This window comes from Chlorocebus sabaeus, chromosome 21, assembly GCF_047675955.1.
Source record: "Chlorocebus sabaeus isolate Y175 chromosome 21, mChlSab1.0.hap1, whole genome shotgun sequence".
Lineage (NCBI taxonomy): Eukaryota > Metazoa > Chordata > Mammalia > Primates > Cercopithecidae > Chlorocebus > Chlorocebus sabaeus.
The window spans coordinates 17,825,519-17,839,177 of record NC_132924.1 but is presented as its reverse complement, the minus strand read 5'-3'; the positions used below and the strand labels follow the sequence as shown (position 1 = coordinate 17,839,177).

The 13,659-nt window shown below is 43.2% G+C and overlaps 1 protein-coding gene across 8 annotated transcripts in view; it reads right to left on the bottom strand.

Annotated features, from left to right (window-relative positions):
• URGCP (upregulator of cell proliferation) overlaps window positions 1-13,659 on the bottom strand; it is a 47,740-nt gene that overhangs the window by 14,285 nt on the left and 19,796 nt on the right. The window contains exon 1 of one of the 8 annotated variants that reach the window (XM_007981488.3): window positions 2,457-2,490. The exons of the other annotated variants lie outside the window; for them this stretch is intronic. The gene's annotated coding sequence lies outside the window, so the exon portion shown is untranslated. Of the gene's footprint in view, window positions 1-2,456; window positions 2,491-13,659 lie in introns of those variants that run through there. 8 annotated transcript variants of the gene reach the window in all.

Genomic DNA, 13,659 nt, shown 5'->3' with positions numbered 1-13,659 from the left:
CCCCCAGGGTGTGGTGTCAGACACTGCCTAGGGGCCACCTGCAGCAGCTGCTCACCTTCCCTCCTCTGGGCACTTCCCCACACAGACATCTCTCCAGGGCAGGGGTGACCTGATCGCCACCCTCAGGGTCCAGGGTGTCCACATCTCCTCACTAAGTTAGCCAGTGGATGGGCTGGTTTGTTGTCTGGCAGAAAGAATCAAGTCCATGACCAACACCAGGGCAGCCATGCTATAAACAGCATGTGGCTGAACCCTGCTTCCGGCAGGTCTGCTGATGGTTCACTGCTCATTGTGAAGGCCATCTGTCTTGCTGATCGTCTAGCCACAGAAGACAGTGCGGGGTTAACTTTCCTTGTCTTCTCATTTTTCCTTTTTCATTTCCTTCTTTTTTTCTAACTGCCCAGCAGATCTTAGGAGCTTTTTTGCTAAAACCTGGAGATTCTGATTTACCATACCTGGGTGTTCAGCACATAAGAAATTATCAACTAGGGGAAGTCACACCTTTGTTTTTCTGTTGACCTACCTCAGAATATGGCACTCCCTGGACAGTCCATCCATGCCCAGAATAGATAGGGCAAACCATGTGGGCAGAATCCAAGTTTTGTTCTAGATCAATCACTAATTTCTAGCAACAAAACTGGTTCCTCTGCTGGATGGTGCCCATAAAACAAGATGGCATAGGAAAACAATTCTGAACAAGGTGAGCACTAGACTAATACAGGTACAATTACTCACTGTATTATAATCAACAATATATTTTTAAATGTGGAGTCCTAATTAGGGAAAAGGAGTCAGGCTGGTGGGACCAAGGGAAAGCAAAGAGAAAGCACATAAGCTGTAAGTCTGCCTTTCTTCATGGTCCAGGACACATAATCCTCCTGCATAAATAAGTCACAATCTTGCTGCACCCAGCTAACTTCAGACCCTCGGCTGATAGAAAAATGCAAATTAGCTCACTGCAACCTTGGCGTTATCAGTACTGCACATAGCTCTCTCCAGAAAATAGCACAAGCACCATCCTATAAAATCCACAGCAAGCCCTTGTCTCCTCACAGTCAGCTCCTTTCTTGCTGACTTGCCCACTGCTTTCTTGCAACATAATTTCATACTTGTGATTCTTATGCCTCAGCCATCCAAGTAGTTGGGATTACAGCATTCGCTACCACACCTGGCTACTTTTTGTATTTTTTTCCTCCTGAGACAGTCTTGCTCTGTCTCCCAGGCTGGAGTGCAGTGGTGCGATCTCGGCTCACTGCAACCTATGCCTCTGGGTTCAAGCAATTCTCCTGACTCAGCCTCCTGAGTAGCTGGGATTACAGGCATGTGCCACCATGCCCGGCTAATTTTTGTATTTTTAGTAGAGACAGGGTTTCATCATGTTGGTCAGGCTGGTCTCGAACTCCTGACCTCATGATCTGCCTGCCTCGGCCTCCCAAAGTGCTGGGATTACAGGTGTGAGCCACCGCGACCGCCCCCAATTTTTTTTTTTTTTTTTAAACTCACCAGTTTGTGGTTCCTTTGACAGGAACCACAGGAAACTAATACAGTGTATGTGTGGCTTGACAGCTGCACCAGCTTCCACCTCTGTCTTCACGTGGCTTTCTTCCCTCTGGGTCTCTTTTCCATTTCTTGTAAGAATATTAGTCTTATTACATGTGAACCCACCCTAATCCACTGTGAACTCATTTTAACTAATCACATGTAATTTTTTAGAAATCACACCCTATCTCCAAAAAAGATCACAACCACCGCACTGGCGGTTAGGACTTCAACATTCCTTCTAGGGGGCACAATTCAACACACAAGAAGATCTAAGCCAAAAATGGGGTTGGGTATCCCACCTCTAGAGAGTGACCACATGTTTAGGAAAAATTAAAACTCCCTGGAGAAGAAAAGGAGAAATAAAGTGTTTCCCAGACAAGTAAAAACTAAGGGAATGCATCACCACTAGACTCGCCCTACAAGAAGTGTTTAAGGGAATGTTATATCTGAAAGCAAACAAATGGTATCTGCCACCATGAAAAAACAGGAAAGTAAAACCGGGCATTCCAGCCTGGGCAAGTGAATGAGGCCCCTATCTCTACAAAAAAATAAAATAAAGCTCAGTATGATAGTTCATACCCATAATCCCAGCACTTTGGGAGGCCAATGTGGGAGGATCCCTTCATTCCAGGAGTTTGAGAGTGGCCTGGACAACATAGCAAGATGTCATCTCTCCAAAAATAATAATAATAAAAAAGCCAGGTGTGGTGGCAGGCAGGTACCTGTAGTCCCAGCTACTCAGCAGGCTGAGGTGAGAGGATCACCTGAGCCCTGGAAGGTCAAGACTGCAGTGAACCATGACTGTACTGTTGCACTTGAGCCTAGGAGATAGAGCATGATTCTGTCTCGAAAAAAATATTTATTTTTTAAAAGTAAAATAAAATAAAAAAATTAGCTGGGCATGGTGCATACACCTGTAGTCCCAGCTACTCAGGAGGCTGAGGTGGGAGGATTGCTTGAGCCTGGGACATCCAGGGTACTGTAGGCAGTGACTGTACCATTGTGCTCCAACTAAATGGATTAAAATGAGACCCAACTCTATGTTGTCTACAAGAAACTCACTTCACCTATAAAGACACATACAGACTGAAAGTAAAAGGACAAAAAGGCTGGGTGCAGTGGCTCATGCCTATAATTCCAGCACTTTGGGAGGCCAAGGTAGGAGGATCACTTGAGGTCAGGAGTTCAAGACCAGCCTGGCCAACATGGTGAAACCCCATCTCTACTCAAAATACGAAAATTAGCTGGGCGTGGTGGCACACTCCTGTAATCTCAGCTACTTGGGAGACTGAGGCAGGAGAATCGCTTGAACCCAGGAGGCGGAGGTTGTACTAAGCTGAGATCACACCACTGCTCTCCAGCCTGGTAGACACAGTGAGACTCCATCTCACACAAAAAGAAAAGAAAGTAAAGGGACGAAAAAAAAATATTCCATGCAAATGGAAACCAAAAGTATGCAGGAGTAGCGATACTTATATCAGACAAAATAGACTTCACATGAAAAAACAAAGACAAAGAAGGTCATTATATAATGATAAAGGGATCAATTCAGCAAGAGGATATAACAATTGTAAATATACATGCATCTAATACTGTAGCACCCAGATATATAAAACAAATATTAGAGCTAAAGAGAGAAATGCCAATACAATAATAGCTGGAGAATTCAATACCCATTTTCAGCATTGCAAATCATCTAGACAGAAAATCAACAAAGCAACATCAGACTTAACTGTACTATAGACCAAATAGACCTAGACATTTACAGAACATTTCATCCAGAAGCTTCAAAATATACATTCTTCTCACCAGCACACAGAACACTCTCCAGGATAGACCCATGTAGTGGCCACAAAACAAATCAACTAAATTATTAAATTTTAATTTTTTGAGACACTCTCATTCTGTTGCCCAGGCTGATGTGCAGTAGTACCATCTGAGCTCACTGCAACCTCCACCACCAGGACTCAAGCAACCCTCCCACCTCAGCCTCCTGAGTAGCTGGAACTAACTACAGGTGCATGCCACCATACCCAGCTAATTTTTTTTTTTTTTTTTTTTTTTTTTAAGAGATGGGGTTTTGCCATGTTGCCCAGGCTGGTCTCAAACTCCTGGACTCAAACAATCTACCTGTCTCGGTCTCCCAAAATGCTGTGATTACAGGCATGAGCCACTGTGCCAGGCCAACAAATTTTTTAAAAATCAAAATCATATTGGCCGGGCGCGGTGGCTCAAGCCTGTAATCCCAGCACTTTGGGAGGCCGAGACGGGCGGATCACGAGGTCAGGAGATCGAGACCACCCTGGCTAACACGGTGAAACCCCCGTCTCTACTAAAAAATACAAAAAACTAGCCAGGCGAGGTGGCAGGTGCCTGTAGTCCCAGGTACTCAGGAGGCTGAGGCAGGAGAATGGCATAAACCTGGGAGGCGGAGCTTGCAGTGAGCTGAGATCCGGCCACTGCACTCCAGCCTGGGCAACAGAGCGAGACTCCGTCTCAAAAAAAAAAAATCAAAATCATATCAAGTGTCTTCTCAGATCACAAGGGAATAAAACTAGAAATCAATAACGAGAACTCTGGGACTGGGCTTGGTGGCTCATGCCTATAATTATGGCACTTTGGAAGGCTGAGGCAGGAGGATTGCTTGAGCTAGGAGTTTGAGAACAAGCCTAGGCAACAGCAAAAGACTTCATTTCTACAAAAAACTGGAAAATTCAGCCAACCATGGTGGCTCACATCTGTGGTCCCAGCTACTTGAGAGGCTGAGGTGGGGAAACTGCTTGAGGCCGGGAAGTTGAGGCTGAGTAAGCAAGACTCTGTCTCAAATTTAAACAAAAAAACACAGACAAACGGACTATGTCAAACTAAAAGGCTTCTGCATAGCAAAGGAAACAGCCAACAGAGTGAAGAGACAACCTGTAGAATGGGGGAAAATATTTGTACATTATTCATCTAATAAGGACTGATATGTAGAGTACACAAGGAACTCAATTCAATAGCAAAAAAATAATAATTTGACTAAAAAGTAGGCAAAGGATCAAACAGGCATCTCTCAAAAGACATATATATGGCCAAGAAATAAACAAAAAGAATGCTCAACATCCCTAATCAACAAGGAAATGTAAATCAAAATCATAAAAAAAGATATGATATTCCAGTTAGAGTGGCTATTATAAAAAAAACCCTGCAATCTCAGTACTTCCGGAGGCCAAGTACTGGTGGGTGGATTGTGAGTCCAGGAGTTCAAGACCAGCTTTGCTGGCAGGGCAAAACCCTGTCTCTACTAAAAATATAAAAATTAGCTGGGCGTGGTGGCGCACACTTGTAGTCCCAGCCACTCAGGTGGCTGAGGCATGAGAATCACCTGAACCCAGGAGGCAGAGGTTGCAGTGAGGTGAGATCATGGCACTGTACTCCAGCCTGGATGATAGGGCGAGACTCTGTCTCAAAAAACAAACAAACAAATAAACAAAACCAATGCTGGTAAGAATGTGGAGTAACGAAAATTCTTATACACTGTGGGAATGTAAGTTAGTACAACCTTTATGGAAAACCTCTATGGAGGTTTCTCAAAAACTAAAAAAAACTAGCATGTGATTCAGCAATCCCACTACTATACTATTTGTCCAAAGGAAAGGAAATTTGTATGTCAAAGGAATATCTGCACCCATGTTTAATATAGCACTATTCACAATAGCCAAGATAGGGAACCAATGTAACTGTCTATCAACATACAAACTGATAAAGAGCATGAGGTATAGATGTACAGAAACACTATTCGGCCATAAAAACGAATGGAATCATATCCTGTGTGGCAACACAGATGAGCCTGGAGAACCTTAAGTCAGGAACAAAAAGACAAATATTGCATGTTCTCATTCATATGTGGGAGCTAAGAAAAAAATTGAGTGAAGGAAAGTATAGAGTAGAATTGTGGTCATTAGAGACTGGAATGCATGGGAGAGGGGAGGATAGGGAGAGGTTGGTTAAGATACAAAATTACACTGGGTGTGGTGGCTCACACCTGTAATCCCAGCACTTTGGGAGGCTGAGGCAGGCGGATCACGAGGTCAGGAGTTTGAGACCAGCCTGACCAACATGGTGAAACCCCGTCTCTGCTAAAAATACAAAAATTAGCTGGGCATGGTGGCATACACCTGTAACCCCAGCTACTTAGGAGGCCGAGGCAGAAGAACTGCTTGAACTCAGGAGGCGGAGATTGCAGGGAGCAAGATTGTGCCACGGCACTCCAGCCTAGGTGACAGAGCGAGACTCTGTCTCAAAAAAAAAAAAAAAAAGATACAAAATACTGCTAGATAGGATAGGAGGAATGAGTTCTGGTGCTTTGCAATTCTGTAGGGTGAATATGGTTAACTACAATTTATTACATACTATAGTGTCAAAAAGCTAGAAGACAGAAAGGTTAGTACTGTGTAAGGTTCCCCATACAACGGAAAATAGGGCTTTAAAACACAGCCTTAATCCTCCAAGAGCTTACATTACCATCAGGTTGGAGAGAGAGGGGAACACTCACTGCACAAACACTAAACAAAAAACACTATAAACACACATATGCTAATCTATAAAATGAAGCTGATCACCCCTGACACATATACCTCAGATGTGCTACAAGGATCCAAAGAGACGTACATACATCTTAAGCAAAGTTCTCTTGGATTTATCTACATATTTATTGTGGACTTATTATTATTTATTGTAGATTTATCCACATATTTATTGTTCTCTTGGATTTATCCACATATTTATTGCTAGGAACCTTTCTAGGAATTTAGGATACATTAATGAGAACACAAAGGTTCTGTTCTTGGTTTACAATTCAACAAGACAAGGGGATATTGGTAATCAACACTATCCCCTATACATAAGAAGTGTAGGACTTGTAGCCGCAGCTACTGGGAGGCTGAGGTGGGAGGATCACTTGAGTACAGGAGGTTGAGGCTGCAGTGAGCCGTGATCCTGTCACTGAACTCCAACCTGGGCAACAGAATGAGACTCCGTCTCAAAATAAATAAATAAATAAAACATGTTTTAAAGGCTGTGCTAGAAGATGTTAAGTGCTACAGAGAAAACAAGGCACAGGCCAAGGTCAGGTGTGCTGAGAATGGTGGTGGGGAGGGCAGAGCAGGTCAGCTGGAAAAAGGGCCCTGTTAGTACTGGTTTGGAAGGAGGTAAAGGCAGGAGCTATATGACTACCAGGGGAAGACAGCTGCAGGCATAGCAAGGGCAAAAGCCCTAACGTACCCAGGAACTGACAGGGAGGCCCAAGTGGCTTGAGCAAGAGAGTGATCAGTGAGTAGGGGAAGGCAGCAGGAGAAGCTAGAGAAGACTGAACTTTACAGGCCACAAAAGAGTAAGGCTTTGGGGAGGAAGAGGAGGAGAAAAAAAAATAAAAATAAAAAAGATTTTTTAAAAAAAGGTTCTGGCTTTTCTTATTCTGGAGGATGGGGTAGTCATGAAAGGGCCCTGGGTGCAGGGTGACAGGCCTGTCTATGTTACTGGCTGCCAGGCTGAGAATAGACGAGACATAACAAAAGCTCAATTATCTAGCCTTATATTCAGGAAAACAACAACCACCAAGGCTCAGACCTGGGCAATAGCACCAGCAGCAATGGCATGTGGCTGGACTCTCAAAAGCATCTGTGAAGGACTGCAACAGACTGGACAATATGTCTACAGACACAAGCCAAAGTAAGTTCAAGTTTTCCAGGTTCAATCAGTTGCTCCCATCTTAGATAGGGAGGTCTGTGGGTAGAGCAAGACTTGAGGGGATTGTAAGCAAATTGGCACTGACAGACTGGCCCAAGACCCCTACCTACCCTTGGATATGCTAAGCAGGCACATGAGCTGAAAGGGGTTTGGAGAGCTAAGAAAGGCAATCCTTCACCATGTACAGGAGAGACTACTGTCAGCAATTTCCCTAAAGATACATGCTCTACAACCTCCACCTGACACCACAGTGTACTCACAACACACACAGAATCAACTTGCATTTTCTCCATAATGCAAAGAAATGATGGTGCAGGTAGACCTGGAAAACCCAAGAGATCAACCTGAAAACTATCATAAACAATGAGAGAATTCAGCAAGCTGGGGACATTGAAGTTAAAATAAATAACTGCCTTCCTATTATACAAATGGGTTAGAAATATGGAAGGAGAGAGCTCCGATTTATAGTAGCAACAAGAAAAATAATATATGTTATAAATGTGCAACACCTATATGAGAAGAATTTTAAAATATTGAATCTGAATAAGACTTGAAGAACTGAAAAGGGCTGGGCACAGTGGCTTATGCCAATAATCCCAGGACTTTGGGAGGCCAAGGTGAGAGTATCACTTGAAGTCATGAGTTCCAAGCCAGAAGTTCAAGACCAGCCTGAGCAACACAGTGAAACCCCGACTCCACAGAAAATTTAAAAATTAACTGGGTCTGGCAGCATGTGCCTTAATTCCCAGTTATTCAGGAGGCTGAGGTGGATCGCTTGAGCCCAGGAGTTTGAGGTTGCAGTACACGGCAGCCTGGGTAACAGAGCAAGAAGATCCTGTCACAAAAAAAAAAAAAAAAAAAATTAAAATTTTTTTAATTAAAAAAAATCTATTTCTGGATTTTCAGAGAGGAAAGAGTGAAAAAAAAAAAAAAAAAAAAAAACAGGCTGGGTGTGGTGGCTCATGCCTGTAATCCCAGCCCTTGGGAGGCCGAGGCAGGCAAATCACCTGAAGTTAGGAGTTCAAGACCAGCCTGGCCAATGTGGTGAAACCCCATTTCTACTAAAAGTACGAAAGTTAGCCAGGCCTGGTGGCGCACGCCTGTAATCCTAGCTACTTGGGAGTCTGAGGCAGGAGAATCGCTTGAACCCAGGAGGCGGAGGTTGCAGTGAGCCAAGACTACACCACTGCACTCCAGCCTAGCAACACAGTGAGACCCTGTCTCAAAAAATACATATATTTATATAAATATATTTATATATAATATATAAACAAATGTAACTATATATTATATATAATACATAACTATATATTATAGTTATATATAATAATTTGTATATTTATAATTATATATAATAAATATATATTTAATATATATTAAATATATATTATATATTAAATATATAATTATAATTATAAATAATTATATATAATATATAAACAAACAAATATATATTGTTTATATATTATATATTATATAATATAAATATATTCAATATGTTACATATTATAATTAATATATATTTATATAAATATATATTTATAATATAATATATGCCTTATAATATAAACATAAATATTTATATTTACATATATAAAATGAAAAAATTTTTAAAGGTGTATTCTGTCTTGGACAGAAAGGCTTAATTTTTTATTTTTATTTTTTTAGAGATGAGATCTCACTATGTTGCTCAGGCCAATCTCAAATCCTGGGATCATGTGATCCATCTTACTCAGCCCCCCAAAATGCCAGGATTATAAGCATGAGCTACCATGCCTGGCCTTTAATATAATTTTAAAAGTCAACTGTTTCTAAATTAACCTATAAGTAAATTGAGGTTCAAAACCAGTTGATTCTGTGAAAAAATATTTATGAAATAACAATCAGGAAAATTTTGAAAAAGAACAGTGAAGGACAAAACTTCCCAGATAATAGAACATAATAATTAAATAATCTAAAATAATTTAAGGTTGTTCATGAATACACAGAGAAATCAGTAAAAGGACATCCCAGAAATAGGCCCAAATGCAGTCAAAAACTTCATCACTGATCTAGGTGGCTTTGAGTATCTGGAACTTATTCAATCACAAAAACCTGGAAAAAAAATTAAGGTAGGTCCCTACCACTTCATTCACCCAAATGAATACCAACTGGATCTAAGATTAAGTTTTTAATGCCCTAAAAGAAAGTATTGGAGACTTTAAAAAAGTCACAATGGGCTAAGTGTGGTGGTTCACACCTATAATCTCAGCACTTTGGGAGGCTCTGATGGGAGGATTGCTGGAGCCCAGGATTTCAAGAACAGCCTGGGCAATATAACTAGACCCTGTCTCTACAAAAAAGTTTCTTAAAATTCGCAATAAACCAGGTGTGGCGGCATGCGCCTGTAGTCTCAGCTACTCAGGAGGCTGAGGCAGGAGGAATACTTGAGCGCAGCAGATTGAGGCTGCAGCGAGTCATGTTGGTGCCATTGCACTCCAGCCTGGGGAACTGAGCAAAACTCTCTCTCAAAAAGAAAGAAAGAAAAAAAAAAGTCAGCTGGGCACAGTGGCTCATGCCTGTAATTCCAGCACTTTGGGGAGGCCAAGGCAGGCGGATCACTTGAGGTCAGGGGCTCGAGACCAACCCAGGCAACATGGTGAAACCCCATCTCTACTAAAAATACAAAAATTAGCCAGGTGTGGTGGTGCGCGCCTGTAATCCCAGCTACTCAGGAGGCTGACGCAGGGAATCACTTGAACCCGGGAGGCGGAGGTTGCAGTGAGCCAAGATCGCACCACTGCCCTCCAGCCTGGGCGACAGAGTGAGACCCTGCCTCAAAAAAAAAAAGAAAAAGAAAAAGAAAAGAAGAAAGTCACAATTCAGCGAATTTAAAACAGAACGACCACATCTGACCTACAGTGAGAAGGATGCTCCTAGCATACAGGTAGGTCTCTATTTTAAAGACAGGGAGACAGTGTCTCATTGTGTTGCCCAGGCTTGAGTGCAGTGGTATGATTATGGCTCACTGCTGCCTCAAATTCCTGGGCTCAAGCCATCTTCTGCCTCAGCCTCCCAAAGTGCTGGGATTACAGGCATAAGCCACTGCACCCGGCATTGAATCCTTTAAAGGAAGAGCTCCTTCTAAGTTATTCCATTTTCAGGCATTTTTTGTTAAGCCATAATTGAAGGTATTGTCTACTCTGTCAACACAGCTTCTAACTCATGTGGGCCATGTGAGCCCATCCTTCCATCCTTACTTCAGCTTTATCAAAGGGTTCTGGAAGATACCGCATGTGCTCTGTGATCACAACAAAAACTACAGAATCCAACACTTTTGTTTGTGCCTCAGCAACCGAATTTAAACCAACTATAATCATCCTGAATTGGGTCATTTTGCATTTTATCTTAAACTGCTTAGCCAGGCCTAGGAGCCCTCCTCTCTATAATAGAAATAACAGTACTTATTGAATAGGTTGCTGTGAAGATTAAATAACTTAATATATGTAACAGCATTTAGAATAGGCCCTGACAACATACTTGTTGGAAGTGGGCAGGATCTAAATTTAAAAGAACATTCCCTAGGACTGGAAAGTCCCTGCCACTCGTGGTTCTGGGTGAGAGGCCCTGCCCTGAGCTGAGGTGGGTCCTTCAGTCCATCCCCATGGAGAGGTCAATGACATGGCTGTTGCATCCCATGAAGTCCTGGTGTACTCTGCCACCCATGGGCAGGTGAGTGAAGTTTCAAGAGCTGTCCTAAAGAACCAGGGACACTTCTGGCCTTTTCTACCCCTGCTAGTTCTCCCATACGTCCAGTGTAGGGAACATTCTGAGTGGCTGCTGGCTTTTTGGGCAGTCCCACATCCGTGAGCAGAGAGCCAATACAAAGTCTCAGTCCTGCTGGCAAAGCTAGGTCCCTTCTGTAGAAGTCTCAGCAGCTACTGAGCAAGATAAGGGTCCTGCTGGACTTCTCCCAAGAGCAAAGATACATCTTGTTTGAGTTCTTTAATGCTTCCTCTTCAAAGTGTGGTTTATGGGGCCCCCTTTCCCCTTCCCCCAGTGTGGCCAGAGGACCCATCTTTCACCCAGTGTAGAAGGCCTGTGAATTCTGGGGCTGTGGCCTGGCCCATTCAGACCAGGCCGGGCCTCCAATGGGAAAGCTGAGCCCTTTCCTTCCCACAAAATGACAGTGGTGGGAGAGAACCTTCCTGGACAGCAAAGACAAAAGGTTAAAAGTAAAGTCAGGTACTTTTGACAGCCAATGGATGTTAATGGGGGTGCTTTCAGCTACCAAGGTAGATGAGTCCTTGAGAATTCCCAGGGGCCGAGATGTTCCTGAGAGGAGCAGCCAGGAGGGTGGATGAGGTCTCCAGCTGAATGTGTAAAGGAACAGTGGGCTGGGGAAAGGACCTGAGGAGGTCACAGGGGAGGAGACAGGAGTGGGGGAGAGGAAAGAAGAGTGGAGGGGAGGAACGGAGAAGGAAGAGAGAAGGGAGGAGGGGAAGAAGGAGGGAGGGAAGGGAAGAGGGAGGAGAGGATGGTGGAGAGGGAGGAGGAAGGGAGAAGAAGAGCAGGAAAAGGCCAAGGTGTGTGTGCCCTCCCTCCTCAGGTAAGGACTCAGTCCACAGAGGAACAACTGGCCTTGGGTTTGTCATCCAGTAATGGCTTCTCCTCTACCCCAATTAGTTACACATTCCTGGGTTTCAATCAGTTACATCATCTACTACCCACCTCTATACAGCCAAGCATTCTCCATACCGCCACTCAGAACCCACAGGACCTTCCACCCATTCTCTGCCCAAGCTCCTGCCTTCTAGGGCAGGTCTAACTCCATTTCTCCTGGCCAGACAGGGACTATATTTCCTAAAACAAAAAGCTGAGGAGTGGGAGTTTACTTATGTAGATCAACTGTTACTCGCTGTTACCCACTGGATCAAAGAAAAGAACTGAATCTTTCTAAGGGAACACAGGGGTCAGGCATGAAGTTTCTGTCTTTAAAGACCGCGTAAGTGAAGATGCCATTAGCATCCTATTTCTTGACTCAATTATTCCATCAGACAGACAAAACTTTTCGGCCGGGCGCGGTGGCTCAAGCCTGTAATCCCAGCACTTTGGGAGGCCGAGACGGGCGGATCACGAGGTTAGGAGATCGAGACCATCCTGGCTAACACGGTGAAACCCCGTCTCTACTAAAAAATACAAAAAAAAACTAGCCGGGCGAAGTGGCGGGTGCCTGTAGTCCCAGCTACACGGGAGGCTGAGGCAGGAGAATGGCGTAAACCCGGGAGGCGGAGCTTGCAGTGAGCCGAGATCCGGCCACTGCACTCCCGCCTGGGCGACAGAGCGAGACTCCATCTCAAAAAAAAAAAAAAAAAAACTTTTCATGTATGATGTCATCATGTGTTGGGAGGTACAGAGAATCCTCAAAATCTGGTGGTGGCAGGGAAGGTGGTACAATCATTTAAGAGGATCATTTGGCAGCATCAAGTTACAACAGGCAGGAAGAACAAAAAACAAAAGCAGGCCCTCCGCTCATGCAGTCCAAGTCTTTGCATGTACTCTCTATGTCCAGAGTGAGACACAGATTATCTTAGAGAAAACCAGGAACATCCTTAACTGAATAATGTAACCATGCCATGGAATATTATATGTCTGTTAAAATGTAGGTAGACTGGGCACTGTGTAATGTGCTTGCAATTCCAGCAATTTGGGAGGCCGAGACAGGAGGACGGCTTGAGCCCAGGAGTTCAAGATCAATACAGGCAACATAATGAGACCCCCATCGCTATTTAAAAAAAGAGAGAGAGAGAGAGAGAGAGAGAGAGAGAGAGAGAAAATGTAAATAAATCAAAAACAAAAAACAAATGTATGTGGATCTGTCCCTTGTTCTGGCATGGAAAGAATTTCAAGGCATATTGTTGGGCAAATAAAGCAAGCTGCAGAACAGTATGATAGCATTTACGTAAAAACAGAGCAAGGAACAAACTTAGTATGCAAATGCAAAGGAAAACATCTGTCAGGGTACCCCCCCAAACTCAGATGGGAGGGAGGAGGGATGCTAGTTGTTTCTGTAAAGCTGTCTCTCTGATAAGAATAAGTGACTATTTAAAATCTTTTTAAGATTTTAAGATTGGTGGTCTATGTAAAGCCGATTACACTTGATCTTTATTTTTTGTTTTTCAAATTATCCATCAATAACAATCTGAAAAATAGAGACTTTGCATAGGCAACCCGGATTAAAGAAACTTGAGGAGCTGTATCTACTGTAGTTGGAAATGAAAATCTGGAAATTCAGGATGAATAGTTGTAACATTGTTAAGGATAAAAGCCCCTTTGAAAATCTGTTGAAAGCTACAGACCTTGCTCCCAGGAAAACTACACACCACTCCCAATGCTGCATACAATTTCAGA